Source organism: Dermacentor albipictus, chromosome 1, assembly GCF_038994185.2.
Source record: "Dermacentor albipictus isolate Rhodes 1998 colony chromosome 1, USDA_Dalb.pri_finalv2, whole genome shotgun sequence".
Taxonomy (NCBI): Eukaryota; Metazoa; Arthropoda; class Arachnida; order Ixodida; family Ixodidae; genus Dermacentor; species Dermacentor albipictus.
Genome location: NC_091821.1, coordinates 317543105 through 317555126, shown reverse-complemented (window position 1 = coordinate 317555126; position 12022 = coordinate 317543105). Strand labels below are relative to the sequence as shown.

The 12022-nt window shown below is 44.2% G+C and overlaps 1 protein-coding gene across 2 annotated transcripts in view; it reads left to right on the top strand.

The window, feature by feature from the left end:
* Positions 1–12022, top strand: part of LOC135904083 (high affinity cAMP-specific and IBMX-insensitive 3',5'-cyclic phosphodiesterase 8B-like) — a 333636-nt gene that overhangs the window by 167545 nt on the left and 154069 nt on the right. The gene's annotated exons all lie outside the window — the stretch shown is intronic.

Sequence of the window (12022 nt, the reverse complement as noted above, 5' to 3'; positions counted from 1 at the left end):
CGACCACGTGGGATAGGAGGGTGACGTCGTCTACCCTCGCTAAGGTAGATGACGTTATAGATTTTCTAGGCAAGCAAGAGAATTCGCGTCGGCAAAGGCTGAAATGGTTTGATCAATGTTTAACGGAAATTTATCTTTATTGCTTCTCGACGCTTCTGTACAGAAGCAATTAATAAATTATCAGAATTTCTGGCAAATTTCCGACTCAGTGGGTAACGTCTACAAAAGGTTTCCGCAGTAGATGCTTTTGCAGGAAAGATTTTTGTAATTGCATGAGCACAACTGCGTTTTCGATCGCTATTATTTAGACTGCACATGTTTGACGACTGCTTTCTTCGTGCAGGACTCATTGGAGAGACAAATGACTTGCGTTGTGTAAGTTAATTTGGCGAAAACAGAAAAAAAGACACTGCCTGTTCCAAAAAAGGATTATGCGCGGCGTCACTAACACCGCTTGTTCCGTTTAACGAAACACTTGTTTTACTTATATTTAGGGTACATTTGCCAGAACGCATGCCTCGATTACAGATGGGCTTATGACTCTGATATATACATCAACTGAAAACAGAACACACGGAGTTGTGGACATCGAATTATATCATATATTTTATCTTGTTTGACGTTGAGTACCATTATGGAGAAGTGCTGTCAGCGTTCTTGTATTGCGCGCCCGTAGTGTCCATAGATATTATGTTTAAATAAGCATGGTTCATACCATTTTCTGAGCACTACTCCGTTTTCATTTGATCTACCATTCTACAAGGTGGTCTGTTAAGCAATGGTGCATTGGCGTGCATGGAATGTTTTTTTTTTTTTATTGGATCAGTAGTTCCGGGCGACCTTCATTTGACCGCCTTTCGTCCGACTGGTGTCTACAAACAGGTACAAAGCTCTCGCATAAAGTATGTTTTCATAACGTTGCAGCTGCTCTGGTTAGAACTCGACGTCTCGTTAAGTCCTGAAACGACACATCATGAGTGCTTTGGTGAAATTGAAGGCAAGAGCTCGAAATATTAGCGCTTAGTTGATTTTGCTTCTTTTCCTTCTGAACGGCGTAAAATTCGCTCTGCTGAACACTGTGACAATGCTTACCAGCTAACTCAGACCTAACCACTTCTAATGATCCTTCTTTTTGAGTCGTACGATAATGAAAAACGCGTGTATAAGCGAGCAAGTCAACTCGCTTGTTACTTACCTGTCGTTTCCTGCGCGAAAAAGTGAAAGCAGCGCTAACAAAAGGTAACGGTTTAGTATTTTACTGTCGCTTATCTCCAGCACACTGACCACAGTTTCAAGCTCCTAGTGCAACCATGTCTGCGTAACACGAGGCCCCCTTTTCATGTTTTCCGGCTGCACTCGTTTATCTGCGTGCGGCACCGGCCTGCTCGCGTGTGCTGTACTTCAGTGAAACCGCACAGTGTTGTGGAAGCTGTTGTGTTTGAAGCCAGATTTGTGGGGCGAATATACTAAGCCGCCTGCACCTATAAGAATGCTTTGTGATTGGCTATGACTTTGTCTGCATCGTGAATGGCCATGTCAGCGTCATTCACGCGCCATTTTTAATTAAGAGGGTAAATTCTGTCTCCAATTGAGCCTAACGCTTGCTCTTGCGCTTTGTGCATGGGGTTTAGCGAAGCCGGCGTGGTATTAGTACGCTTCTTTATTAAGAATATTTCGCGTTTAGGAGGGTCTCCCTTTGTTTTTCCTTGGGTTGCATGTCCTGTCTTCAGTGAGTCTGCAGATATAGTGCGACCAATTAACGAGTTTTGTCTCTCTTGTCGCATCTGCACATGTTAAGCGAGCGAAACAAAAGGAAAAAGAGAAAGAAGGAGAGCGAGAGGAAGGGGGGGGGAGGTCTTTTGTTCGGCACTGGCGCGCGTCTCCAAAATTCGAGGGTCGACCGGCTCAGCTAAATTTTATTACTGCCAGCGAAGCAGGAACAGAAAACAGAGGCAAGAGAAAGAACAGAGGGGCGTTTTCTTCTTTATTTTATTTTCACTGACGGTAAGAAGATTAGAGAAGCTGCCTTTAGATAACGTGAATTGGGAGCTCAAGATAAAATATTCCGAAGGGCCGACAGAAGATCAGGAGGTCTCTCTTAGGATAACATGCGTGCATACGATGTCCTAAGTAGAGATGGAAACTAATTATTACTTCATACGATAGCATTTATGCTGCACCCTCGCGGATCATCAGTGTTCCTAAGGAACGTTAATTCGTGATGTTCAAATGTAAATTCACCTCGTAATTTCCTGGTTCACTTGCAATGCTCGTTATGCTTTTGTAGATTTTGAATGCGACTTGTTCCGCAGGCCTGTATTTCCTGATGCGTTGTGTCATTTACTTCCCAGTGACGTCCTCTTATTCGCACCATCACTCGATTCGAGAGCCGAGGGCTGGAGCGAGTTTTTCCTCTCGTTTTTCTCCCCTGGGTCAAGTACGATATCGTCAACTTTACAGCGCTGCCTTTTTATCGGCCAGGCAGAAACTCCTTCTCGGTATGTCAAAAAGGCCGAGCTTAAATATTAAAGCCATAGTGAATTTTGCACCGAAAGCGTGCAAAGTTGGGTCTAAATTACTGTAATAGTTGACGTGCACCATTCATTTACTGTTTACCGAAGTGATATTCAACGCTGCGAAAAGGACGGAGTCGTCGTGAAATGCATCCGCGAAATCCGTCATGGAAAGATAATGTGGCTCGTAACGACAACAATAATAGAACAAATAAAATCATGGTGCTCGCGTGTACACGAACGTTTCACTTTTTTTTTCTTTCGCATTTCCTTTGTCTGAGCTCATTTTCCTCCCATATATCTCAGGGATGCGTTGTGCCCTTTCTGGTGACGGCTACCAGCCATAGCGCTTTTCATTTCTTCTCTCTATGATCGTTTTATATATGCAAACCTAATAATACTAACCTGGCTTTCCCGCCGTTCTCACCAAGGACCTTCTTACATTATACACAGCTTGATTTGGCTAATGTTTACGTGCTGAAGAACTGTTTGTGACTGGTCGACCGGATCATGTTCTAAGAACTGCTCTAGCGGGTTTTTGTGAACGCGGGCATTTGACACTCATTCACGAAGCACTTTGTTCGCTGTAGTTCGTGTGAACAGGCCCTGTCGACGTTGACAAAGGCCATATCAATAGCGATATAACAGCCCCACACTTGCAAACACTTCTTGCAAGAAAAATAATTTGTTAATGCGGCTCACGTGGCTTGTTCAGTGGGCATTTCATATACGTTATACGAGTTCTTATGGCGATGAATCGGATAATTGTGGTACCAAACAATGAGGGAAAGCAGTTAGCCAGTCGGAAGCAGTCCTTACAAGCTAAGAGTTCTGAGCATTTTTTACCTGGTGAGCTTGCGCACACCCGGACCATCAACATGGATCAACAGAAGCTTTGTAGAGCGTTAGAACAGGGAGTATGGAAAGGGAACGCACTTTTCTGTTGTCCCTGTTCTGAAGTGCTGCAAAGCTTTCGCAATATGTACTACTCACTCGCCCAACATTCCTTTGATTGAGTATAACAGTTGATAATTACAAGTGCATCGGAAATACCCAGCGCCAGGAGAAGCTAAGCAGCTTCAGAGAGATCGGAGCGCAGTCACTTGCCTTTCACTGGTAATCCCTGCCATGTACCTGTAACAGCAATTATACCGAAGTCAGGACAGAGAGTCACCGCCCATTTGCACTACTCTTACTTCCGGTTGAATTAGCTGCAATAGATTATTTTCGAACTACACTAATGCAAATTCTAAGAACGGCACGCGAAAACTTGTCTGTCTGTCCTTCCGTCTGTTTTCATCTCACTCTAACTTCGTGCCCAAGCTAACGAGTCATGATACGGTGAGTGCAATTTATCACATCCCGTGTTTTTCTTACGCCAAAAGTTTGGAATGTTTTCTTCATCCTTTCAAGACTATACTTAAGATGAGGCTGTCATAGTACATTTAGCCTTGCTGTAAGTTTCAAACAGAATTCATATATATTGGACAAAACGTTGCTTTTTCGCCAAAGCCATTCAATACAATTATTTTTACTGCCACTTGCATAACTTTGGCGAATTCCGATGGTCAGATACTTAATGCCTACTTACTTATGCATTGCTTTCGGTACGAGCATTACATTATCATTGCTCATGGTATGGCGGATACAGGGTTATATAATATATATCGCAACTAGTGAGATGAGTAATACGCTCACCACTTAATTAATTTGGGAGTGCGAGAAAACAAGTAATTTTCTTCACACCTCGTATTCTCTGCAGAGCACGGCCTGAATTACCGGCCAGCACAACAAGCACGACTTGTGTTACGGAAAACAGCGTTAAAGACCAGGGTCGATAGCGGCGTGTATGTAGGGGGTCCAAAGCTTTGGGAAGCACGGAGGTATCGCACGAACGGGCTGCGCGCTCAGCCGCGCCGTGTGGAGTTCGAATCGTAATGCGCGACTGCGGTGTTCGTCATGTTGCCACAATCATGCAAGCACGAAAATCAATTGACGCCTTGAAGCTACTACACCGCATTTTAGGACCTGAAACAGTGTTGAACATTGTGCATCTCATTACCGAAATCATAAAGGGCAACCCCAGTGAATGAAAGGGGAGGAGGAAAAACTTTATTTTCGTCAGACCTTATAGTTATGTGAATTACTTTTCTTTCCTGCATTCATTGTATATACGTACAGTGAAGGAAGGAAAGAAAATATGTCCCATGAGCGGAAGGCTTAGATAAATGTTACCGTATCACTGCCTTTTCTCTTCTTGTAGGATAAAAAAAGCAGAACGTAAAAAAAAGAATGGCGAATCTCAAGCATTATGGTGAGCTTCATGCTCCAAGAGCCATTTACACGGGATGACGTTGGAAAGTAAGAAGTGGTTGAGAATCATCAATACACGTAGGCATTATCATTAACTCATACATGTGCTCAGTGTAGCTCGACTCCCTCCCTCCCTCCCTCCCTCCCTCCCTCCCTCCCTCCCTCCCTTTTTTTCCCATACTTATAGCTCAAGTAAAATAGTCCTAATGTGCAATATATTTCTATTCTCACATCTTACTGCAGTCCATCACTTATACTTGCTTCCAAAGTAAGCTCTTTTGTTGGACTGTGTCGTGCACACGTTTTTAAAGGAAAGCGCACACGCTAGGAGACGGGCGAGAGACAGCTCCCGCGAGAGGAATGTGGCATGGAAGTTCTCGGTCCGTATTGATCGGCGAGACAGCGGCGCTCCCGCAGTGCCTTCGCTCCCTGCGGGATCACACACGCGCGGGGGGCCACAGCGAGGGCGGCGCAGTGACGCCTGGGGACACAAGCCCCTTAGCTGGTTTGCGCGGCAGATTCTGCTCGGTTGGAAAGCCCTCCCGCGACGTTGTCCCTCGCTACTCAGAGCCTCGTCGTCCGCCTACGTGCCAGCCGCGGCTGGCTTTGTTTTCTTTCCGATTTCCCGGAGCAGATTTCTCGTGTCTCGGGCAGCCGGCAATCGGCTTCTGCGAGCGGACACGAAGACCAGGTGGCCGTCGCCTCATCCCGCAAGCTCATCAGCCTTCGAGCGATGCGCATCGCACTTTTTTTTCCTTTCTCGCCTCGCCACCATCTGCTCGTGGCCCTAATGTGCTCATCCGCACCCCCCCCTTTTTTTTTCTTCTTCTGAAGATCTGCTCGGGTCGCTTGCCTTCTTTTCGTTCTCTACAAAGCGGAGCCCTCGTCTCCCCTCTTTCATCACCTCACTACTAAATAAATCAGACATTTATCTAGTTTAACCTATTACTGACCATAGACAACCAGCGTGGAACGTGGAAGGCAGTCATCTGCGTGGTTGTGTGCGCGCGCGCCTGTTATTGTCTCCTCTTGGTAGCTAGGTTGTTGCGTCTCACATCAAGGCTTTCATGCCCCGACGTGGACAGGTTCCCTTTGCGAAACGTTGGCTGCAGCCTGAGACACCACTTGCTCGAACACTGTCGATTACTCGAAGTCTCGATCTTCATGTGAAAGTCTCTTTTGTTTAGATTGCTGATGTGAGTACACTATTAAAATGTTCTGTGCCAATCCTCTTCTTTCAGCGGCCAATGGGAGTATCAGCCACTCACTCGACAGACTGTTCTCAGGAAACAAAAAGAAAATATGCTGGGATCCCAGCCGAGATGTTTATGTATGCATAATGCCACTAAAGCTCCGCTGTACGCATTTTTTAAAGCAGTTTATACACTGCCGGTGACCATGTTGCGAACACTCCTCCACAGTTATGTGCGCACAAACTCGCTTTCTTTCTTATCCTCTCTTCCCTCTGCCTAGGATAGTCAACGGAGGGCCACTTCTAGGATAACCACCCTGCATTTCCTTCTTTTATCCTTCTTGCTTTTCCATCGCTTTGCTCTCGCCAGTTATCCAGCTTATGTTTTTACCTTAAACGGTTACCATTTCTGGAGAATGTCTGTTCCTCCTGCTTTGACGCGTGTGCAGGTAACCTTGGCATTGGAAAAAAGGGAAGATAGCTGTTGTGAAGAATGCGTAAAAAAAAAGGTAGAAGATTTACTAGCAAGTCTCGATGTATGACCAGACACGTGCAATGACGGGATTTCTTGCCGCACTGTTGTGCCTCTGGTGACGGCGAGCTTCCAGGAGCAGCGCAGCTTTACATTTGTGCCTCCTCACAGCCTAAAACTTGTCTTCAGTGTTCGCCAGAAGCATACACTGCTTGCCACGGCTTTTGAATCGAACGTCAAAACAAACTATTATCACAATATGGCAGCGCTATTCGAGGCGCAGGGCTGAAGCGCTGCACGAGCGAAAGAACCGAGTGCGCCAAGCTCCTAGCTGTCGTCCATCTGCAGTGTTAAGGGAGTTAGACATGCCTGACAAGATTGCGAGGCTAGAATGTACGCTTAATGCTTAGCATGCCTAGCCTAGCACGCAAGCAGTGTGGGCCGCTGGAAAATTGCGTGCCGTAAAATGAAACGACAGATAGTTGTTTAATAACTGGCGACAATATAAAAAGTTTGGCTACTGATGGGCCCGCAGAACCGAAATTGTAAAGAACACACATGTATTTAAAAAGAAATACAAGAGATCACAGTATAAATAGAAGAATAAAAATAATCAAAAGCTTTAATCCATAATCGCATAGAGTCAAACTTCGTAAATACACTTTGTAAAGGTACAAAGGTCCTGATGTAAACTATGTAATATTAATAATAATAATAATAATAATAATAATAATAATAATAATAATAATAATAATAATAATAATAATAATAATAATAAACTATGTAGATGCATAGTATAGAGTCAACGTATGACATAGCTGTGACCAGCACAATTGTCCCCAGCTTGTGTATCGGTCATGCCAGAGGAAAGAAAAAGAAAACTTCCCACGTGCTTTCTGTCGAAATCCAGTGCCAAGATTCGGACAACGAAGTGGAAATAGAGGCTTGATGTTTTTATTGCATCGCTTCCTTTTTATTTCCAATACTGTTAAAACAGCCTTGACAGGCTGTTACAGAGTGAGAAAAAGAACATTTCAAACACATTTACACAAAAAGCATTTCCAGCCTCTGATGAGACATTTAGGTTGAATTGAATTATGGGGTTTCACGTGCCAAAACCACTTTCTGATTATGAGGCACGCCGTAGTGGAGGACTCCGGAAATTTCGACCACCTGGGGTTCTTTAACGTGCACCTAAATCTAAGTACACGGGTGTTTTCGCATTTCGCCCCCATCGAAATGCGGCCGCCGTGGCCGGGATTCGATCCCGCGAACTCGTGCTCAGCAGCCTAACACCATAGCCACTGAGCAACCACGGCGGGTGAGACATTTAGGTTGAGTGGCACCCTGTGAACACATTGGCGTCGAGTCTGTTCCATTCAACAGTGGTTCTAATTAGACGTGAAAACTTGAATGTGTCAAGCCTAGGTGTGTAAGGCTGAATGGCATGGGGGAGATTGGTACGAGCTGACACTCGTACTGGACTTCGTAGATATACGTCTCGGTCTATTTTCAAGTTTTTATTATCACGCTCGTACAGGAATATCAGCCGTGCTATTTTTCTTTGCTGAGACAAGGGTTTTAGACCGGCCCTGTCAAAGAGCGCAGTTACGAATTGTTTTCTGTCGTAGCACAAAAATATGAACCAGGCCCCCAACCTCTGGACTCATTCTCATATACTGATTTCGGTTTGACTGTAAGGGTCCCAAGCGATACCTGCATATTCCAGTGCTGGCTTTGCTACAGTAGTATATTCCGCGAGCTTGACATTTGTAGTGGCATTGCGTAGCCTCCTATTTTAGGAAACCAAGCTTACATTGGGCGGATCCGCAAATCTTCCCAATATGTTTTTCCCACCTCAAATTATCAGTAAGAGTGACTCCGAGATATTTTACATGCTTGCAACGCTTGATTTCTTGCTTATTATTGGTATATGGATATTGTAAGGGAGATTTCTTATTTTTTTTGTCATACAGGTAGTTCTTTCGAAATTAATTTTCGTGTCTATGTAATACAGCAGTCGTTAGTAGCTTTCACAGACTCATTCAAAATTATTTGTCGCTGACACTTCTCACACAACAAAACAAAACGCAGTCACCCGCGAACAATCTCACATCAACCATTGGATGGGCACCCACTGCAATATCTTTAATATACAATAAAAATAAGACAGGTCCCAAAACTGACCCTTGTGACACACCGGACGACGCGGGCATGTAGATGAATGGCTTCCAGATATTTCAACAAATTGGTTCGGTTATGCAAGTAGACCTGAACCCACTTAATTATCTGAGAATCCACACCAAGGTTACACATTCTTTTACATTAGTTTCATATGATATATTGCCGAAAGCCTTTGACAAGTCTATTGTAACTGTATCTATTTGCTGCCGGGAGTTAATTGTTCCAAAGTTATGTAGTGTTCCGAACAGTGGAGTTACTGTCAACAAGCCCTTTCTAAATCCGTGTTGTTTGCTTTAAAACAGGGTATTGTTTTCTAGATAATTTACTAAGTGCTTTGCAATCACATGTTCTAGAATTTTACCTGACGTACAAGTGATTTAAATGGGACAATAATTCCCTACACACAGCTTATTACCTGCTTTAAAGACTGGCACCGCTCTCGCTAGTAGTCAGTCGCGCGATTAATTTCCTTCGTGGAGTGACAAGTCAAAAATAATAGCCAGAAACCTTGATACCCAGTCGCAGTAGCGTTTTAAGAAGAATCAAATCAGCAGCTGGAGATTTCTTTGTGTCTAATTTGAGAAGCAGTGCCATTATGCGTTCTTTTGAAGTACCGTGGCTGCTTTCATCACTCGATTGTCGAGTTAGCTCCGAAGCGTCTTTATTCTTTGGAATGAAAATAAATGTGAAGAACTGATTAAATGCTTCTGCAACCAGCTTAGGTTCGCTACCCGTTATCCCATTCAAGGTTGCACTTTTCACTGCTCTTTTGGAATCACTCATGTAACCCCAAAAATCTTCTGCGGCGACGTTGCCTTGTATTCGCACAGAGTATTGGTCATAGAAAAATTCAGAGCCATTCCACTCTATGAAGGTATGGATGACAACCGCAGCTGTATATATGGTGACAAATATGTTGATAATAAATAGGTTAATAGTAAATATGTTGATTGAAAATAAAAGACACCTACCTCAATGAATTTCGTTCTTTCACGATTTTTTGTTGCTTTCTTATATTGTATACTGAATGCAATTTTATTTTTAACGTTCTTTTGTTTGGTTCTTTTGGATTTATTATTTGGTCACCAAGGCGGCTATCGCTTTATGGTCGCTGTGATATACGGCCAGCGGCTCTGTGGCGACATTGCAAAGGTTCTTGGCCAATGTGAGGTCTATACACGACCGGTGACGCGTCGTGGGCACACTGACGTTTGTGTAACATTGAATGCCGAACCTTTCCCAAAAGAAACGCCACGAACCACTTTCCGTCTGGCCGAGACACGTCTATGTTGAAATCACCCACAATTACGATGGAAGCGGAGTCGGAAGGTGTCATCCAAACAAAGGTACATACGCTTGGCGTTTGCGCCACGATCTTCGGCCGTATTACGTGCCCCCCGCCGTCGCCTCCCACATGCCCGCATCAATTCACGACGCTGCTCTCCGTAGGCGCGCTGTTCTTCCGCAGTCCTCATCGCACGCGGCCTATCCATTGCACGGGTGGAAAGGAAAAGAGATAGGGTTACGCGGTTTGCCTATATAGCCCGTGACGTGAAACCGCAATTCATACTAAACAGTGTCTATCCCAGTTTAATTTTTTTTTATTGCGGTATTTTTTATCGCAATACGTTTTGACACTTGCGATTAAGCGCAGCTGGGACGCACCCGGCTTTACGCTTTTGCTTTACGCTTTAGCTCTTTTAACTCGTGCGGGGGGGAGGGGGGGGGGGTGTTTTTTGTCTACGCTCACAAACGCCATAACCTAGCCTATAACAGCTACACTCCAAAACATGCGAGCTTTTTTAGCTCACTGCACACCCCAGAACTTAAGTTTGCAATCACTCCAGTGTTTTTTGGCGTGTCCTTACGCGCACGGCGCAGTCGCCGTTTGAGATGGATAATATTCCGCCTTACCCACGGATTGGTTTTTTTCTAAGCGCTTTGTCCTTTGGGGTGCAAAACGCGATAAACAATCTTGTACGGTAGATTTGAAGTATTTCCAAAACTGGTCAATATCATTCGTTGTAGCAACTATGTCAAGCGCTGTCTATATTGTACTATTTAAATTGTACACTTTTGTTGACGGATACCTTGCCAAACGTTTGTTACTGAGTTTAAGAGTGTTACGATAACTTTGTGGTCTGAAATCTCTTGTTCGACATTGTTTTCATGCTAAAGAAATTAAATTGGAGGGTTTTACGTGCCAAAACCACGACTTGATTATGAGGCACGCTGTAGTGGGGCACTCCGGATTGATTTGGACCACCTGGCACCTGGCATTCCACCTGGCATTCCACTACGTGCACCTAAATCTAAGTACACGGGTGTTTTCGCATTTCGGCCACATCGGAATGCGGCCGCCGGGGCCGGGATTCGATGCCTCGATCTCGTGCTTTGCAGCCCCTGTTTTCATGCTGAAAGGATCCTTGGGATAAAAACAGGAAGTCAAGCAGTGAGTGTCAGGAGCCTTGAACTCGCGTTGGCTGGTTAACAGTTTGTATAATAAGCCGTACTTCAACACTGTTTTGAACATGCTTTCAGCATGCAACTTGTCTAAAAATCCTGAAGTTCTATCATCCCAGCCCACGCCATGTAGGTTAGAATTTGCAACTAATATTATTTGACTTCTGCTGTTTGCCATATTTGATAAGTGGTCATCGAGTCTATCAAAGACGTCCACTGAGTTTCCCAGAGGCCTGTAAATAGCGCCAACAATTAATGGTATGTTATTCATGAATAACCTACACCACACATTTTCACATCCGTGTCCTCTCAGTAGTGGTTCATATTTCAGTCCTTCTAATTAAGTAATGCGACACCACCGCCCTTCGTCTGCCTGTCGTTACGAAGCCATTGTAGGACGATGAAACACATTGGCGTCTGCAACATCAGGAAGCAACCAGATCTCAGTAATGGCAGTCAGATAGGTTTCATGTAGTAATACCAAACTCCCTAATTGTTCACTATTGTAAACAACATTTCGTGCATTACCGTTTAGTCTGATCTCGTAGGGTTCTTGACGTCACTCAAGGTGGGAGCAAACATCGTTTTAATTGCTTGCAAGCTTCACTCACGAATTGGACCAGAAGTCCCACATGTAAGCGACGCGGTTTACATAAAGTTTGTCACCGCGGACTAGCTTCACCTTGGGCACCATTGCTTTTGTCTTCTTGCGCAGAGCGCCAAAGCAACGTTCTTTTTTCAAGTGTTTCACGTGAGTAGTCATCGGAAACGCTAAAAGTTGTTGCTTTTAGTTTGCTGCAATTTTTTAATGTAGCTATTTTTTTTAGTCATATAGCCTCACAATTATGGGCCTGTTACTTCTTTTTTTTTAACCATTAGGTAAAT